Source organism: Lissotriton vulgaris, chromosome 8 (genome assembly GCF_964263255.1).
Source record: "Lissotriton vulgaris chromosome 8, aLisVul1.2, whole genome shotgun sequence".
NCBI classification, from domain to species: domain Eukaryota; kingdom Metazoa; phylum Chordata; class Amphibia; order Caudata; family Salamandridae; genus Lissotriton; species Lissotriton vulgaris.
In genome coordinates, this window is record NC_141696.1 from 1,001,584,445 (window position 1) to 1,001,602,431 (window position 17,987).

The 17,987-nt window shown below is 44.0% G+C and overlaps 1 protein-coding gene across 1 annotated transcript in view; it reads right to left on the reverse strand.

Moving 5' to 3' along the window:
- PIBF1 (progesterone immunomodulatory binding factor 1) overlaps window positions 1-17,987 on the reverse strand; it is a 797,165-nt gene that overhangs the window by 715,719 nt on the left and 63,459 nt on the right. The gene's annotated exons all lie outside the window — the stretch shown is intronic.

A 17,987-nucleotide genomic window follows, 5' to 3' on the forward strand; every position in this document is an offset into this window, starting at 1 on the left:
ATCGGAGGACGATCAGAAATACCTAGATTCGCCTCTAACAAATGATAAAGTGGATCATGCCATTAGGGGAGTGCACTCCGGGAAGGACACCGGCCCTATGTTTGTTGAGAGTAAAGAGGAGGGTCAGCTCCCCTACGATCAGCGGGTAGCTAATATCTTCGTTATTCAAAAAGCAGGGAAGCCCAAGATTGACTGCTTCTCCTACAGACCCATTTCGCTGCTAAATGCTGAGCCTAAGCTCCTGGCGACGAGATTAGCCAAAGTCATTACCACCCTGGTTCACCCAGATCAGTCTGGCTTTGCTGCGTCGAAACACGGCCCTTAACCTGCGGAGGCTACACAGGATATTGGGTCGTGCCCCACAGATACAGGAGCCGGCAGTGCTGGTGTCCCTGGATGCCACCATGCCTTTGATAAGGTCGAGAGGCCCTACTTAGTCGCAGTTTTGGGGAAGATGGGCTTTGGCCCTGAATTCATTAACTGGGTCCGTCTCTTGTATGCAGATCCCCTCGCCAGAGTTGTGGTGAATAACCGGAAATCCGCTGACTTTCCTCTGGGCAGAGGCACGAGACAAGGGTGTCCCTTGTCCCCACTTTTATTTGCCCAGGCACTTGAGCCATTGGCTGCGTGGGTCCGATGGGAGCGGTCAATCAGAGGGCTGCGTTGGACACTGGAGTGGGAGGACAAAATTTCACTTTATGCCGATGACATTCTGTTATACCTCACCACTCGTAGGGAATCCCTGATCTGCTTCCTTGACGTGCTTGCTATATTTGGGAGATACTCTGGTTTCGCGATTAACTGGTCGAAGTCAGTGCCCTTTGTCCTTAGGGGAAATCCCCCGGTGCTCCAGACTTCCTGCCCGATACAGATTGAGCCGGTGGGGTTCCGATACCTCTGAGTCTATGTGACATTGGACCCGAGGTCGCGATATTCAAAAAACTTGGACCCCCGCTGGCCCGGCTGAGGAGGGATGTGGCGAGATGGAGGGCGTTACCGCTCTCTCTCTTGGGAATGGCGGTGCTCTTCAAGATGATGGCCCTCCCCCTATTCTTGTACGCGCTTCAGAGTGTTAGGCGGTCATCTCCCGGAAAATACTATTTCCTTAATATATAAAAAGCTTATCAATAACATGGAGGACCCGCTGGTACTTATTAGGGCACAATGGGGAGCCGACGGCTTGAAATTCGATGATGAGGACTGGAGGGAGGCAGTCTCCTCTCCAAAGGTAGTGACTACTCAGATGAGACTCCGGCTAGTCCAATTAAAAATCATACACAGGTCATATGTTACGGGCCCCCAGCTGATGCACATGGGTCGGGCAGAGGGCGGGGAGTGTCGGAGGGGGTGCGGGGAGCCTGGAACCTTCATGCATATTATGTGGCATTGTGCAGCGATACAGGATTATTGGAGTAAAATTCATGGTAAGATGGAAGAGGTGCTGGGGGTGGAGATGACAATGGAGGCTCGAAGGTGTGTTTTAAATGTCTGGGAGCCCGCAGACCTGAGTGTGAATGGGAGACAGAGGGCGACCATGGCGTGTATGATTGCCAAGCGCAACATCGCCCAGTTGTGGGGCACTAGCCAACCGCCCCGGGTCGAGAATTGGACGGAAGACCTGGATTGGTGCATGTACAGGGAGAGGTCGGTCTATGTTGCTAGGGGCTGTCCTGCGAAGTGGGGGAAGGTTTGGGGAGCCTGGAATAGGTATTGTGGTGATATTTGTGCTCCTCCAGTTGTTCAGGACGAAGTGGTAGCACAGGAGCCCCCGTGAACCCCAAATGTTATTCTGTATGTATTATCTTGTGGTACGGAAAAGTATATAAGACAAATGTGAAGCAATGTATGTTACCTGATGTTTTCTTTTGTGGCTTTGTTAATAAAAAAAATATTTATTTCAAGTAGCAGCCCTGCAACATTCTCGTCAACCTTCAAGTCCAGAGCTCATCAATCACACATTGAGCAATTAGAAAATGAAACTTAACCATTTAAAAAAATACACAGGTGTCCTCCAGCTTTTTTCCTGTCCCTGAAAGACTTATGATATTTGTATTCTTTTGGTATGTAAAGCCGGAGATCACAGTTCTGACAAATGCTGGAGCAGAGTATGAGGAAAACGTTTAGGGCAATAACTCTGCATTTGGCTGACAGGAGGCTTTTATCTTCTGTGCAACAAAAATGCAATTCAAAAATGCAGACTTTCATGTACTACCCGTGGGGATTACCACTGGTGGCAATAATAGGTGAAAGAAAAACACACCATCTTATTTCTTTTACTCGGGTGAGTTTATTCTCGCAGTGGGAAATGATGGGTAATCTTATGTACACTTTATCTTTAGGAGAAATGTGGGCGCAGTCATCCTAAACAGATCTGTCCGTTTCGGAAAGTAAGTGATTGGTTTACACCTAGTGCTGCTGACACATCACTGGACATCAAGTAAAGACAGGCATAGGTTCTGGCAGTCTTCCCTCATTGATGCACTGCCTGAGAGTCTGGTGATCCCTCAGCCTGGGTAGAATGACTTAAGCATTCACAATCTGTATCTCTGCCTCACTTTCCCACAATAAAACGCTAATGATGCATTGCTAATTTTCAAAGCAGCTATCATGACCATTTATTCTTATCCCACAAAATGAAAAAACGATAGCATCTACAATTTTAATTAAGGCATGTGGTTGTTACAGTTTAAAATTGTAGTTTTAACCTACCTGTGATTGCATATTTTATCACCCGTTTTGTGTTTTAAATGTGTGGTTTTTCATGCCCATGATTGCTTCCATTTAACGTGTTGAATTGTGGGTTTTGCAGTCCAAACTCTGTAGTTTATCCCTCTCATTCCAGGTGACAATTCATTTTTCCCTCCAAATTTCTCCTTTGCTCTGTGCGAAAACCTGTATGTTAAAAAAGTGCACCCCCAGCCACCATTTTGTGTTCACAAGCCAGTGAAACCAGCCCCCCTGCCTGCCCCCCCACCCCCAGCAACAGGGATATTCTACATCAGAGGGTGCTTCTGAGAGCTGTTTAAACTGTGTTTACTAGGGAATGTGCACTTTGTTTTTTGGCCAGGAGAGGGAGCAATGTTTTATTCAAACAGTATTGTTAGATTTCAAGTTAGTGAGGCCTTTACCTGCAGAAGTCCAAAGTGTGCATTGAGCCTGTATGTCTCCAAGAGATTCTGAACAGGAGAAGCAGCTTCCAACTCCCTGGCCAGCAAACTTTGTCTGAGGTCGCTCGGACCTTATATGGTCTGCTAGTGGTTGGTACATGTGTACACTGATTGGTGTTTGTATCTGGTGTTTCTATTGGATATGGGTTGGTGTCCACATTGGTTGGGTATTTGAGGGTTCGGATTGGTTTCTGGGCCTGTGATTCAATCAATGTAGGGCTGGGACTAGGGCCAGGGTTAGGATTTCTATTGGAAGTAGGGACTAGGGCTTCCTATGTTATTGGGAGTAGGGTGGGACTAGGGCTAGGGTTAGACCTTTGATTAGGGCTTACTGGTGTGATTGGTTGCTGGACTAGTTGTGGGACTAAGAGTAGGGTTAGGCTTTCTATTGGAAGTAGGGACTAGGGATTCATGTGTCATTGGTTGCTTGGATTTGGGTTGGGACTAGTGGTAGGGCTAGGGCCTCCATTGGACGTCGAGATCAGGGTTATTGAATTGATTGAGCGCTTGGACTAGGGCTAAGATTGGCTGTAAGGTCCTGGTCTCCAATTGGTTCTAGATTTTAGGGCGAGTGTTGTGATTGGATAGTGTTAGGGTTAGGGTTCCCATTGGCTGAAGGGGTCACCTGATTACTAGGGCTTTAAAAGGCCGGGCGTCATGGCTAAGGGCAGAGAGAACAAGGGCAGTTGCCTGTCTGAGCCTGTTAAGGGCAGAGAGGACAAGGGCAGTTGCATGTTTGAGCCTGACCAGGGCCAGAAATGCTGCCCAATATACTTACCTCCTTTATGTATCTATATACTTTCAATGTACTTATGGATCTATATATTTATCACTTTCTTCTAATATAGCATTTCCAATGCACTACCCTATTTCTCAGCCTATGCTCAATATATCTTCTAGCCCAACCTTCTGACTCATCTCAAACTTCTTTCTACTACTCTTTCCAATGCACTACCCTACCTCCCATCCTATACATCTATCAATATATCCTCGTCTACATTCACTCTCTTGTTTATCCCAAACCCCATGCCACTACTATGATCCCCAAAATAACCCTTTCTAGACTCTCTGCTACTCTACCCCTCCTTGCATCATCTGACACCTCTTTTACTATACCGATCCTCTAAAACAAACCTTTCTAAACTCTTCCCTCTTTTCTACCCCTCCCCAACCCTTCTCAATCCAAATAACTGACTAACATATCCACCACTAAAATGACTTTCACGTTTCACCATACTAATTCAACACTAATCCTGATGGGTTCCAGAGTAGCGTGCAACTTGGGCTTCAAAACCCCATCAGGGGTAGCAAGCGCTATATAAATACAAATTTCTTTCCCTCTTCTATCCCGCCGCCTACTCTTCTCTACCCAAATAATAAAATAACATATCCATTACTCAAATTACTTCATATTTTGCTATACTAATTTTCAACACTAATCCTTTATGGGTTCCGGAGTGGCGTGCTACTCGCCAGAAAAGCACTTCAACACCCATCAGGGGTAACAAGTGCTATATGAATGCAAACCTTTCTTCCCCTTTTATCCCTCCGCTATCCTTCTCACTCCAAATAACTGACTAATATCCACCACTGAAATGACTTCATATTTCAACATAATAATTCACCTCTAATCCTTTATGGGCTTCCTGAATAGCAGGCGTCAACACTCTATCAGGGGTAACAAGTGCTATATAAATATTAACCTTTTTCCTCCTCTATCCCTCTGCTATCATTCCAAATGCAAATTACGGACTAACCTATCCACCACTTAAAATGTACTTGCATGTTTCACTATACTAATAAAACACTAAACCTCTATGGGTCCCGAAGTAGCGTGCTACTCGCCGAAAAAGCGCTTCGACACCTCATCAGGGGTAGTAAGCACTATACAAATGCAATTAAAATACAATACAATACAATACAATGTACCTTGTCAATCTGAGCTGATTAATTCACTATGTACAGTGTGAATTTGCTTCAAACTTTTAAATTACTTTTTCATATATAGATAAATTCAGGAGTTATACTTATACTTAACTCAAGAATCTATAACTCTTTCCCCAAGGTAACTATAACTCACGCCCCCCAAGCAGATTTCTCATCAATAATTTTAATAGCAAATGTTGCAGTGATATTATCAATGATGCCATGACTGATGTGGGGTATGTAGCAGTGCATTAAGGTACGAGTTATAGTTTCTTGAGATAAGCATAACTATAAATGCAGAATTTAATTGGTTTTGCGTGTGTAAATTCAGAACCGAACTATACCACCCCTGTAACCTTTGGGTTTTTAGTGAATTTCTATGGATTTTTACATACTTTTTCCTAAATATAATGTCCCTGTAGTCTAGTCTAGTTTTTTTTTTAATATAAAGTACTATTTAATTACCATACTTTAAACCAACCGCCGACATACACGTGCTTCTAACCCCTCCTCCCCACATGCAGCCAACCCTATGCCACATACGGCCTTTGGCTATGCGCAGCAGGGAGTTGGCTCCAATGCCTAGACTACGTCCAGGCCCCGAGGCCAAACCCCCCCTCCCCCCCCCCCTAAGGCAGCCAAAACCAGTAGGGGGCACGCAACCCCTCAGTCGGTTGGATTTCCGGACAAGAACTTTTTTATTATTATTATTTTTTATTTGGGGGGGGGGGGGCCTTCCTGGTCCGATTTGGCCCCGAGAATCCCATTACCGGGGCATGGCCTATTACTAAAGCAGGAGAAGTGGGGCTGGCGGCCCCCCTGACCCGGCGCCAGTTTTGACCACGGGGATCTAATTGTCCGGGGCCCGGCCAAAAAAAGAAGTGGGTGCCCTCAAGCCTACCCAGGGCACCACTACATTGCCATTGGGGGCCGTAAAGGAAGCCCAAAGGCCCTGCGGCCACAGCTGGCTCACCACCTCCTCCAGAAAGAGGCGGCATTGCTACAGGATTCTGAAGGCTTTTGATCAGTTAAGCTCTGGGTGCACTGCCCGTTTAAACGCACACCAGTAAGGAATAGTTATTTGAACAGGTGCAAAACGGCAAGTGGAAAAACCTTGAACCACTCAATAGAGTAGAAAGAAACTACCCCTACATGAACAAACTCGGTTGCCGATGCACTCAAGACGGTGTATACATTGTTAAGTAACAATATAAGAACAAAGATAGTGAACAAAATGACAGAAGTATCACAACAAAAGCTCTCATGAAGAGTAAATCTTGGAGTCTTTAATGTAGCAGACAGCCAGCCGACACGTGTTTCATCGCACTCGCGATTCCTCAGGGCTGAAATGAACAGACAGTTGACAATGGAGCATGTATCTCGCAAGATTAGAATATACAATAAGACCTGGTTACATGGTCTTGCATGCTCAGTTTTTGCTTCTACTCCAGTGAGTGTATAACAATATATCTTCGATTCCTGAGTGCCACCCCAACACATCTGTGTCGTAAGTGTACAAATTACCACTATTATCACTAATCGTGCAGTTAAATAGTGATTTGTGCGCTAATACGTGGGTGTAGTAGAATTTGTATTCTTAAGAGACAGAGTCTCTGGGTAAAACTTGATCTATCTGTGTACGACTCAGTCATACTTCATGCTCAGTGCATCCATGAGTAGTGTAGAAACTCTGACCTAAGGGTGTGTACATCAAGTACCTAGATGGCTGTGTTCAGATCAGGAAGGTCTAGTAATTCAACACGGAAAAAAGAAGAACACGAAAAACAGGAGAAATCTCATCACTATTTATCCTATTTCAAAATGTTCAGGCAAAAAACAACATAACGTAGTAAGAGTGTGAGATAAAATAAATCGAAGCTCACCGCTCAGCTGGTGATAATTCCAACCCAGCCGGGCCCTTGACCGCCGATACTTCGTTTGAGTCTATGATGAGAAGTCAATTCTGTAATCAGATTGAGTAATCTGAGTCACTATGGATAGGTTGGCATTTAATTATTTCATAAATGCAGTCCAATAACAGACCTGGTATTACTGCCACAAAGTCACCCGACTTATAAGCTAAAATTAAAATTAGCGCACTTCGACCTGTCACACAAACGACCACGTATACGGTCGGATAACATCTACATCTCCCCCTTATTTGCCGGTCAAGTGTTTTATGCATTCACCTTAAGTTAGAATATCATACCGCATGTAAGTAAAAATACACTTACATTTACTGGTTTGTTTTCAAAGTTTCAGGCTGAAGATCATACTGTATTGTATTTTCCAATTGTTGCCCACGGCGAACAGGGTATTAATCTGTGAAAATTAGGGGCAACACTGGTCATTCATTCCAATGTGAATCATGGAATTCGAGGATAGATTATGAGTGCAACACAAGCGTTGCCTTACCTATTTGCTGACAATATCTTTCTGATGCCGGGTATGGCTCAGATGTGTATGGCGCTTCTATCTGCAAAAACACCAAAATTAAGAATGGAGTTATGCTCCTAGAGTACTGTCATTACTGGTTTACAAAGATCGGTCTGGAAGCGTGGGCCAGTACGTAACGAGACAGCTTACCTTGATGCAGCATAGAAGCGGCATGTAGCGCGTCCGGACCCAAGGCAGTGTTCCTGTTTGGACACGTGACCGGGTCTGTGCGACGTTAAGACGCGTCTTCTACGTGACGTGCCGTGTTGATAAGCTAGACCGTACGCTACCTTACATTGCTTTTCATTTCACCTCCATGTTGGGTTCCCAATGGAACTCTCGAACTCCATAATCCACATACATATTGTGGGCAGATTAGTCTGTCGAGCTTTATGGCCACATTGTAGTGCAGCATTATATTAATATAAAATTTATGCGCAAGGAAAGGACCGAATTCGGCAATTGTTGGGATGGGAAGGTATAATCATGCAATATGTCGATTATGTGATCGGTGAAGTGCCGTATGCGTGTGAAAGGAATAAATTCATTCCTGGTCGAAAAACGTTCTAGAAAAGCTACATTAAAATCAAAAATGGCTAAACCAGGAAAAGAGGACGTGGGTAGTCCTCCAGGTGAGCTAAGATGTGAGCACCGTGCCTGGACATTAGCCAACTACAGTTGCCCGTCACAATCACACGTGGGTGTCTCAATACCAATTCACTTCAGCAGCACATTTTCAAATATCTGTTACATATATACATAAGTTCATTCACAACCCACATGTGTAAGATATTACATAAGCACACGTTAGTTAGAACAGAGTACAGAAGAGTTATCCTGGCATGAAGGAATAGCATGATCACACTATCACATTGAATGCAACCTCAATTGGTATGAAGGAATGGCATAATCACACTGTCACATTGAATACAACATCAGTTGGTATGACTTGTAGTATGTTGTAGTATCATAATCATTGTACCATTCTGTATATCAATTACCCAAGAAATATTGCATCTCGTGGTCATAATTGAGTCCCCGTTCCACAGACTTAAGACGCATAATCCAAGTTGCCTCTGTGCGTCTAAGCCTTAATTCACGGTTACCCCCTCTGACATCTTGGGGGACTGTATCTATGCCAAAGAATTTAACCACTTTATTAGTCCTGTCACTTTGACAGGAGGCTACATGGAGGGCCACTGGATATTTAGGATCACAATTTAATATTGCCCTGACATGTTCCATCATTCTCTCCTTTAATTGTCTGATGGTGCTCCCTACGTAATACTTCCCACATTCACATTCTATGATATAGATCACAAATCTAGTGGTACAGTTAATGTTACTCTTAACGTTGAAGGAAACACCATCAGGCCCCATGAATATGGTTGTACCATGTTTTGCCCATTTACACATGCTACAAAATCCACATTTGTAAAAGCCTAGACTGTGTTGAGTCATCTAAGTTGTTATTTTTGTATCTCTGGGTACGGTGGGACTCAATTTACTTCTGAGTGTATTACCTCTTCTGAATGAAATTTGAGGTCTGTCTGTAATACAATTGGTGAGAGCTCTTTCTGACTTTAATAAACCCCAATGTTTGGTCAGACTTTTCCGTAAAGTGTCATGGAATGAATTATAGTCCGTCACCATTCTGATCTGTTCCCTTCCAGAAGTGGTAGGTTTATGTGTGAGGGTAAGAGTATGTATTCTCTTGACCTTTTTAACTCTTTTCTCTGCTTTCTCAATGATCTTGTTTGAGTAACCTCTGTAGTAAAATCTTTCCTTCATGCTAGTCAGACTTCTCCCGAACTCACCATTCTCACTACAGTTCCTTTTTGCCCTTAAGAACTCGCCATAAGGTATAGCGTTTATTTGGTGTGGGGGATGTGAGCTCGAGGCATGCAAGACTGCATTGCATGCAGTGGGTTTCCTGAACAGTCTACTGTGAAGACAGTTTGATGACACATAGAACTCAATATCCAGAAATTCAATATTAGTTCTGCTCCAATTCATCGTGAATCGGATGTCCCAGGTGTTGTCATTGAGATGTCTAAAGATATCTTGTAAAAGCTCCTCAGAGCCAGACCAGATTAGGATGCAATCGTCAATATACCGACCCCAGAAGATAATGGAGTCGATATATTGGGCACCCTTTTTGCTCCAGATCAGGTCGGATTCCAATGCGCCCATGAATAAGTTAGCAAACGAGGGTGATATTTTTGAGCCCATGGCTACTCCCTTCTTTTGACAGTACCAGTTTTTGTCAAACATAAAAAAGTTGTTTTTGAGTATCAGTTCAATCATTGTAGATAACATTACAGTATGTTGCCAAAGTGTGGCAGGTCTATTGTGCAGAATCTTGTTCACTGCCTGTATGCCTAGATCTAAGTTAATACTGGTATACAGTGAAACTACATCTAACGTGACAAGAAGAGATCCCTCCTGCCACTGGATGTCTGCTAGGGTGCTTAAGATATGTTTACTGTCCTGTATGTAGGAAGGCAGGTTCCTGACAAGAGGACCCAGAAAGAGATCTACATATTCCGCTATTCTTTCAGTAGGGCCACCAATGCCAGAAACAATTGGTCTCCCTGGTGGAAAAGGGAGTTTCTTGTGGACTTTCGGAAGAGTATATAGCCATGGATAGGTTGGTCTAAACACTTTGAGATATAGATATTCTTCCTCGTTTAGTAACCCAGATTGTTTCCATTTCAATAATTGTGAATTAATCTCCAGTGTTAAAGGACCCATGGGGTTATACGTCAGGTGTTCGTAGCAGGACTCATCAAGTAAATGCTGGGAGATTTCATAATGATAATCTACACGGTCCATTATCACTACATTGCCACCTTTATCTGCTTCCCTGATAGTGATGGTGTTGTCTTTCATGAGTATGGTTAGTGCATGTCTTTCCCCATGGGTGAGGTTATCTTTGTATTTGAACATCCTGTCCTTTCGATGACGATTCAGGTTATCCAGATCCTCTATCACACGTTTATGAAAGGTGTCTATGGCATTGCCACCAGGTAGTGTGGGAATCCATTTGGATTTAGATTTTAAACCACTGACAATGCTGAAATCAGATTCTATGTCTAATTCCTCCAATAATTGGTCCATATCTAGAGGAGAATTCTCCATATCAGTAAGTGACAACAGAAGGTGAGTTGTATGCACATCTTTTATTGACAAAGAATCAGAAGCACTATGCACAGGTGTAATTCTTGTTTCTCTCTCACTCTTTTCTGACCCAAAAAAATGTTTTCTTAATTTTAGATTCCGGATAAACTTAAAAAGATCAATCTTTAACTTGCAGATATCTCCAGTAGCATAGGGGTTAAAGTTCAAACCCTTGCTCAAAAGAGAAATCATATCTGGAGTGAGAATAAGTTTTGAGAGGTTAATAACCTGTACACCCTGATTCTCAAGGTTTACTGGTTCTTGTTGGCTCCTGATCTCAGTTTCCTTCGATAATCTTCTGAGCCTGCCGCCCCTCCCTCGTCTTGTTTTTGCTCGGATTGGTTTCTTGGGGGCACGTATCTGTTGCCCTTCCTTATGCGTAAAACCTCTTGAAAAAACGCAGGCATGTTTTGTCTGTCTTGATTATCTGAATCCCCCCCAGTGGTATTGACAGAATTTAAAGAGGTATTACTAGAAGACAAGGAGGCAGGTTCTGAGCTGGTCTTGTTTCTACTGTTAGTTTTGGAGCTATTAGGGATCAGAGGGTCATATTTTTTATCGAAAGTGAAAATTCTTCCACGTGTGTAATCCAACTCATCCCTTCTAAGTTGCCGGGCTTTTCTATTCTTAATATCCGATTGGTGTTTCAAAAGGATTTCATCCAAAATGGTGTAATTCTTAACTGTTGGTTCGGGCAGATTCAGATCCTTAATTTCTTGTTCCAGAGTTGCTATATCTGCCTGCAATTTGGTTACTTTGCGTTCCGAACTAACAATCAATAACTCCATGAGAGTAATGGAGTTGTTAGTCAGAGATTCCTCCCATTTAACCATGAGATCCGCATCTAGGTCGTCATAGGTGGGGAATATTTGGCCTCTTAACCCTCTAGGAATACATTTCAATCTAAGGTATTGCTTTAAGGTCACCCCATCCCACCATTTTGAGTTTTCCAATTTCTTTAATCTCTCTAATTTCAGAAATTTGTCTTTGAGACCCTCTATGCGAGGGGGATTGGTGCTAGTAGAAGCAGATTGAGTGGACATCCCTTTGGCTAAGTTGTCAAATAGCTCTTCTGCCACTTTGGTACGATCCATAATAAGGATGGCTATAGTTCCCTGTCTAGGGGTATTCTAGACAATACGGGATGACGAAGAAATCAGATTGTGCGTGGCGGCTACCCTTAACTGATAATAAACTACAGGATTCTGAAGGCTTTTGATCAGTTAAGTTCTGGGTGCACTGCCCGTTTAAACGCACACCAGTAAGGAATAGTTATTTGAACAGGTGCAAAACGGCAAGTGGAAAAACCTTGAACCACTCAATAGAGTAGAAAGAAACTACCCCTACATGAACAAACTCGGTTGCCGATGCACTCAAGACGGTGTATACATTGTTAAGTAACAATATAAGAACAAAGATAGTGAACAAAATGACAGAAGTATCACAACAAAAGCTCTCATGAAGAGTAAATCTTGGAGTCTTTAATGTAGCAGACAGCCAGCCGACACGTGTTTCATCGCACTCGCGATTCCTCAGGGCTGAAATGAACAGAAAGTTGACAATGGAGCATGTATCTCGCAAGATTAGAATATACAATAAGACCTGGTTACATGGTCTTGCATGCTCAGTTTTTGCTTCTACTCCAGTGAGTGTATAACAATATATCTTCGATTCCTGAGGGCCACCCCAACACATCTGTGTCGTAAGTGTACAAATTACCACTATTATCACTAATCGTGCAGTTAAATAGTGATTTGTGCGCTAATACGTGGGTGTAGTAGAATTTTTATTCTTAGGAGACAGAGTCTCTGGCTAAAACGTGATCTATCTGTGTACGACTCAGTCATACTTCATGCTCAGTGCATCCGTGAGTAGTGTAGAAACTCTGGACCTAAGGGTGTGTACATCACATACCTAGATGGCTGTGTTCAGATCAGGAAGGTCTAGTAATTCAACACGGAAAAAAGAAGAACACGAAAAACAGGAGAAATCTCATCACTATTTATCCTATTTCAAAATGTTCAGGCAAAAAACAACATAACGTATCTTTGTTCTTATATTGTTACTTAACAATGTATACACCGTCTTGAGTGCATCGGCAACCGAGTTTGTTCATGTAGAGGCGGCATTGCTCCCGCCCGCAGAGAACATCTACAAAGGCTCCTCCCTGTGGGCGGGAGCAATATTATCATCTGTTTCGCTGCCCGCTTCAGTGTACATATATATGTAGTTTACACGTGCATAGTCTTCACTAAGTCCCGTTGTAGGTGACCCCACCAGTTTATCGGTTTTATCTGTGGCCCTTGTGTGCCCACCGCCCAACCCTCCACCCCCTTACAAATAACTTCTAGAGACACCATTGGGCAAACAAACGGTTCCCAGTGTTCTCCGGATCATTTTCCGAAATAAGATAAATTCCTGTCAAGATGAAGTTCCTTTTACAATGAAGACAGTGAGTACTGATATGCAAATCAGCGATTGCATCTTTAAACAATTTTAACCGTGTTTTACATATGCTCCTTTATGAACTTTAGATGGAAAAAAATATGATGGCTGTAAAATTCATATATTTACTCTCCAACTATTTAAGGTGATCTGAAGTAAAGGAAAAGGATGCACAAACAAGTTATGTATGTGTTGCATATGTGTTTGGGATATAGTGAGCCCCCAGCTTATTCATATGAACATTTGTAGCAAAGATACGTCGGTCGATTAGAGACTCTCGACCCAGGAGAAAAATAAAATATACGCTTTACGATTATGGCCAAGTACGCATGCTCGCTTAGATGTGTCCCAATAAACACTTCGGTACATTTGAAGATGTGGACGACGGATCTAAACATTTCATACCCACACCTGTAGCTCCATCTAGTGGACACAATAAATTGGACAAGACTAGTCATTAAAACTGTTAAGACACCATACATTAAAATTAAACCTTGCTCAAAAATAAAAATAATATTGCATTACCTCAGACATTAGCAGTGATAGATCACTGTCGGGAATATGTTCACATAAAAGGACAAGTTAGCTACACAATAGTAGTGAATTGTTTTTTCGAAGTAACACACTGTCTGAATAAGTCCCGTCCCGAGCAAGTCAGTTGCTGAGGGAAGGAAAAGAAACATTTAGGTTCCAAAACCCGCTTAAGAAAACACAACACCTTGATATCAAAATGTCAACAATACCAGCAAGATATTGAGTAGCGTAAAGAGGTCGTTGGTATTATTTTCCAAACCCTTGATCAGTTATTTTAAGGAGAGTAGTGGAATGGGCACATAATTTCCCATTTACCTATTGCCACCTTGAAAAACATTAGTAGATACCTATTTACTCCAATAAAGCACAGATCAGTACAAGTACTCCGATGAAAGCTTGGATTGCCAAGCCTCGAAAGATCTCTGTGTACACTGATTAGGCAATACAGAGGAACACAGCTTTCACATCATATGCATTAAAAATGCAATGTGCGGCAGACGTCAATACCACTATACAAGGCCACTCTGAATAAATAAATAAATAACTAAATAAATAAATAAAGAGATCAAGTATATATTATCAAAAAAGTTAATTCTCCTAAACCTCCCACCAGCCTCAAGCCCACTTGCCTTTCACAGGCTCTTTAAGGAAATGTGCACGGCCAGAGGGAGTCCATGAAACAGGTGCAGACTCAGTCTTCTAATGTTATTTTAAGAAGCAAATACTGACCAGTCTATATCACACCATGGGGGGGATCTTAGAGAGGAGAAAATCACTCCCCAGCCTAGGCAAAATAAGGTCTTCATAAGTAGCCCTTTGCACCACAACACCCAGCTATTAATTTTCTCTGTGATGCTATGGTTTCCTCGAATTGTTCTGCCTATTGGACTACAGAGACCAACTCGGGTTTTCTTGACTCAAAGTAACGTTAGCTCAGGATCTAGCAGGCACTGGAGAAGCCGTCTTTAAAAACAAACATATTCCTGAATAAGTCTCAAATGAAGAATGAAGAACAACGAAAGTACAGCACACTCCGGGCACAACCACAGAATATCAAAGATGGTCAAAAGGACCCATGAACAAACCTTTTGGAAATTTGTGGAAAATGTATACACTGGGGAGAGAGCGTCAGTGTATTTAGAGGACTGCCCCCTGCATGGTGCACAGTTGTGTCCCCTGCCCAGTGTCCCCAAGTACTAGCATCGGTAATCCTGGTTTTTGGGCTCCAGCCTCATACTAATCCAGTGTGTGAGCAGAGACATAATGCTTGATTTATGAGAGGTTCTGTACTTGACCTTGGAGGGGCACACTAACTTAACCCCTCATTTCAACAGATGGACCCCTGTTCCTGTCACAGTTCCCATACATGTAGCACAATGGTGGCAGCATACCGTGTTTTGTAGGGATTATAGCCTGATCAGGCCTTTTTATCTGTAAAATGTGAGCGCAAGTCTACTAGCCTACTCGCCCAAAGTTCCACTGCTCAAGATGAACACAGAACCCTGGTGCCAAGATCCCTCGTGTGCATTCATGCTAGCGGAGAGGTTTGCTGTACATGGGTGTATGAGTCAACTAGAGTGATACAGGCCTGTGGGTTTCACTTTGGAAGCCATTGGTCTGTTAGTGAGGCTCATATACCCGGTCTGCCAACTTCGTATAAAAAGGTGAGCAGAAGACCCTCATATAGTTCCATTTTGAAGGACTCTTCAACCAAAGAGAGAGTACTCTGTAGACTACTCGGTGAACTACTGTTCAACAGAGGGCTGTTGTCTAGCAGACAACCAGTTCCCTAACGATGAGAGGACATCAACTGGAGTCCAATATGAAGGAACACTTGCTCACTTGTCCTGGGACCCAAGGAGCCCTGCCCGAGTCAGAGAGAAGGAATTTTCTAACCCTGCAGCAGGAGTAAGAACCCATTGGAAGGGGCTGTAGCAGGGCACCTAGGTGCAGGGGTCCATCCAACAGAGACTTGCAGTCGAAGTGTTCACAGCAGTGATGAACGCCAAATGATTGAATCAGCTTAATCCGAGAAACCACATCATTAATGAAGTGCGTCAGGCGGTCTCCCTGCAATATACCCCTCATGCCACCAAGGCACTGGCGCGCTTGTGTGCCTGATTGGCTGGTGGACTGAAACAGGGCTAGGTATAGCGGTCTGTTGCATCCACTGTAGGTCAGTGAACCTAGCCAGTTAGACGACAGCACTGTCCGCTTGTGCCGTGCAGGTCTGACAGCCCCAAGGAAGCAAAGACTGCAATCCAGGAGGTGCCCTCCCCAGGCACCCTTCCACGAATAAAAATCCTGGTACGGCCTAATACATGCTTAGGATCAAGCCCTCCTCCTGAGATCCAATGCCACAGCACTATGTGCAGAAGATAGCATCTGGAATCTGTGATGCCAGAGACCTCCTAGCCCGATCGGGGTACTGGCAACATGACCCAGGACGCCACCTTCAAGGGACTGGCATTGCCAAGCTCTGCCCTGGAGAAGAGGCCTGCCAACCGCCTCCACCCAGGAAGGCTCCAGAATGACCGATAAAAGACTCACAGGAGTGACCTCACAGCACCTGCTGAATCCTCGTGCCCATGGAGAGCAATTCTCAGAACCCATAAGAGGGCCTATGCCTTAAGCACCTGCTCCTGCCTCTGTAGGTCACGCCGTGCAGCCGGCAGCTGCGTGCCTGTAGCAGGACTTGTACGTGTTGTATGGGAAGGCTATGCCCACCACAACTGAATCCCCCACCACAGGAAGGTTCTATGCTGCCCCCAAATCGCACCACCAGACCAGTACGAGGCTGACACAGACATAGAACCCTTGTACTTAATTCTGAAAAAAGTGGAGGGGAAAGCGCTGACACCATACTAGAGACTACACCACTTAACCATGAGAACCACAAGACAGAGACAAAGGGAGGAAGGAGTGATGGGGGTGGGGGGTGTTAAAGTCCCACTTTGAGGTATAAGAGGCTCACACACTCAAGCAGAGTATTCCATTATTAATGTAGTTGTTAGAAATGGGATCTCTATTTGGCAGCGGTTTGCACCCTGTCTCACTCTAGTCAGGATAAGGGAGTCACACAGCTAAGATAACCCCTGCTCAACCCCTGCCTACCCCCTTTGTATCTCCCTCTCTCAAAGGAGTCTCCCTCTCTTTCTATCAAAGGAGTCTCCCTCTCCCAAAGGAGTGTTTTTTTTCCAGGGTTTTTTCTCTCTCCCTCTTACTCTCTCTTAGGAATTGCAGCCAGTTCAAAAAAATAACCAATATTTATGTCAATAAAACAAAATCAAAAAGACAAAAATCCACCTTGCACAAGTGAAAATATCACTTTTAGGTTTATCATTTCTGTATTGGTTTCACAACATAAAGATAACACAACAAGCCGTTACAATCTAATAGCCCTACCATCATGGGGAAGTCTGACATTTTCAACACTTGACTAGCTCCAACTCCCCCTCCCCTGATGGTCTCCTCCCCTTCCCCTCCCACCTCCCCCCCTCTGTTGCCTCCCTCCAAATGGTCATATTTAGCTAGGATTCTTCTAAAGGAGCCACTGGTGGAGGGGTCTGTGAGTCTTAAAAGTCGCAAATATTTGGGGCATGTGATCTCTCTGAATTCGGATGAGAACATTGACAGGAATGGCTTCCAAAGGTCGGGAAATGAGGCTCCTTGATTCGTTAAGGAAAGCGAGATGCGTTCCATGCCCAGGTTGTTTCATATTTGATGCAGTCACCCCTGGTGCGTTGGAAGGCCAGAGGATCCCCAGTGCGCTAGAATGTTTCGAAGAGCCGCTCCCAGTGCCAATCCGATCTGGCGGCCTCTGCACGACTTTAGGGGGAATGTTAGGGGGTTGGGCAGGCCCAGAAAGGTGAAAGCTGGGAATCTAGGAATCTGTGTGTCGAAGTACTTATCTACATCATCGAGCGCTTGAGGCCAGTAGTTAGCAAGCTTGGGACAATCACACAGTATGCGTGTTAGGGGGCCCTGGGATCCGCAGTCTCGCCAGTACTTGAGATTTCTTGCAGGGTTTCCTCTGTGGGGTCGGGGGGCAGTGTGGCTATTTTAGTAGCCATTTCTATACTTTTTACATTGCATGCTGTGTGCCTGGCCCTATAGTGTATGTCTACCCATTCCCTGTGTGTGAATTTGCGACCCATTCCCATTTCCAACCTCCTCTGGCCTGGGGATTTAGTGACTACTGGGGAAGGGGGGGAAATTCACTAGGTTGTATATATCTCAGATATGAGATGGGAGTCTGTATTTTTGGTTGAAATCCACCCTTTGGAATGTACTTAGATG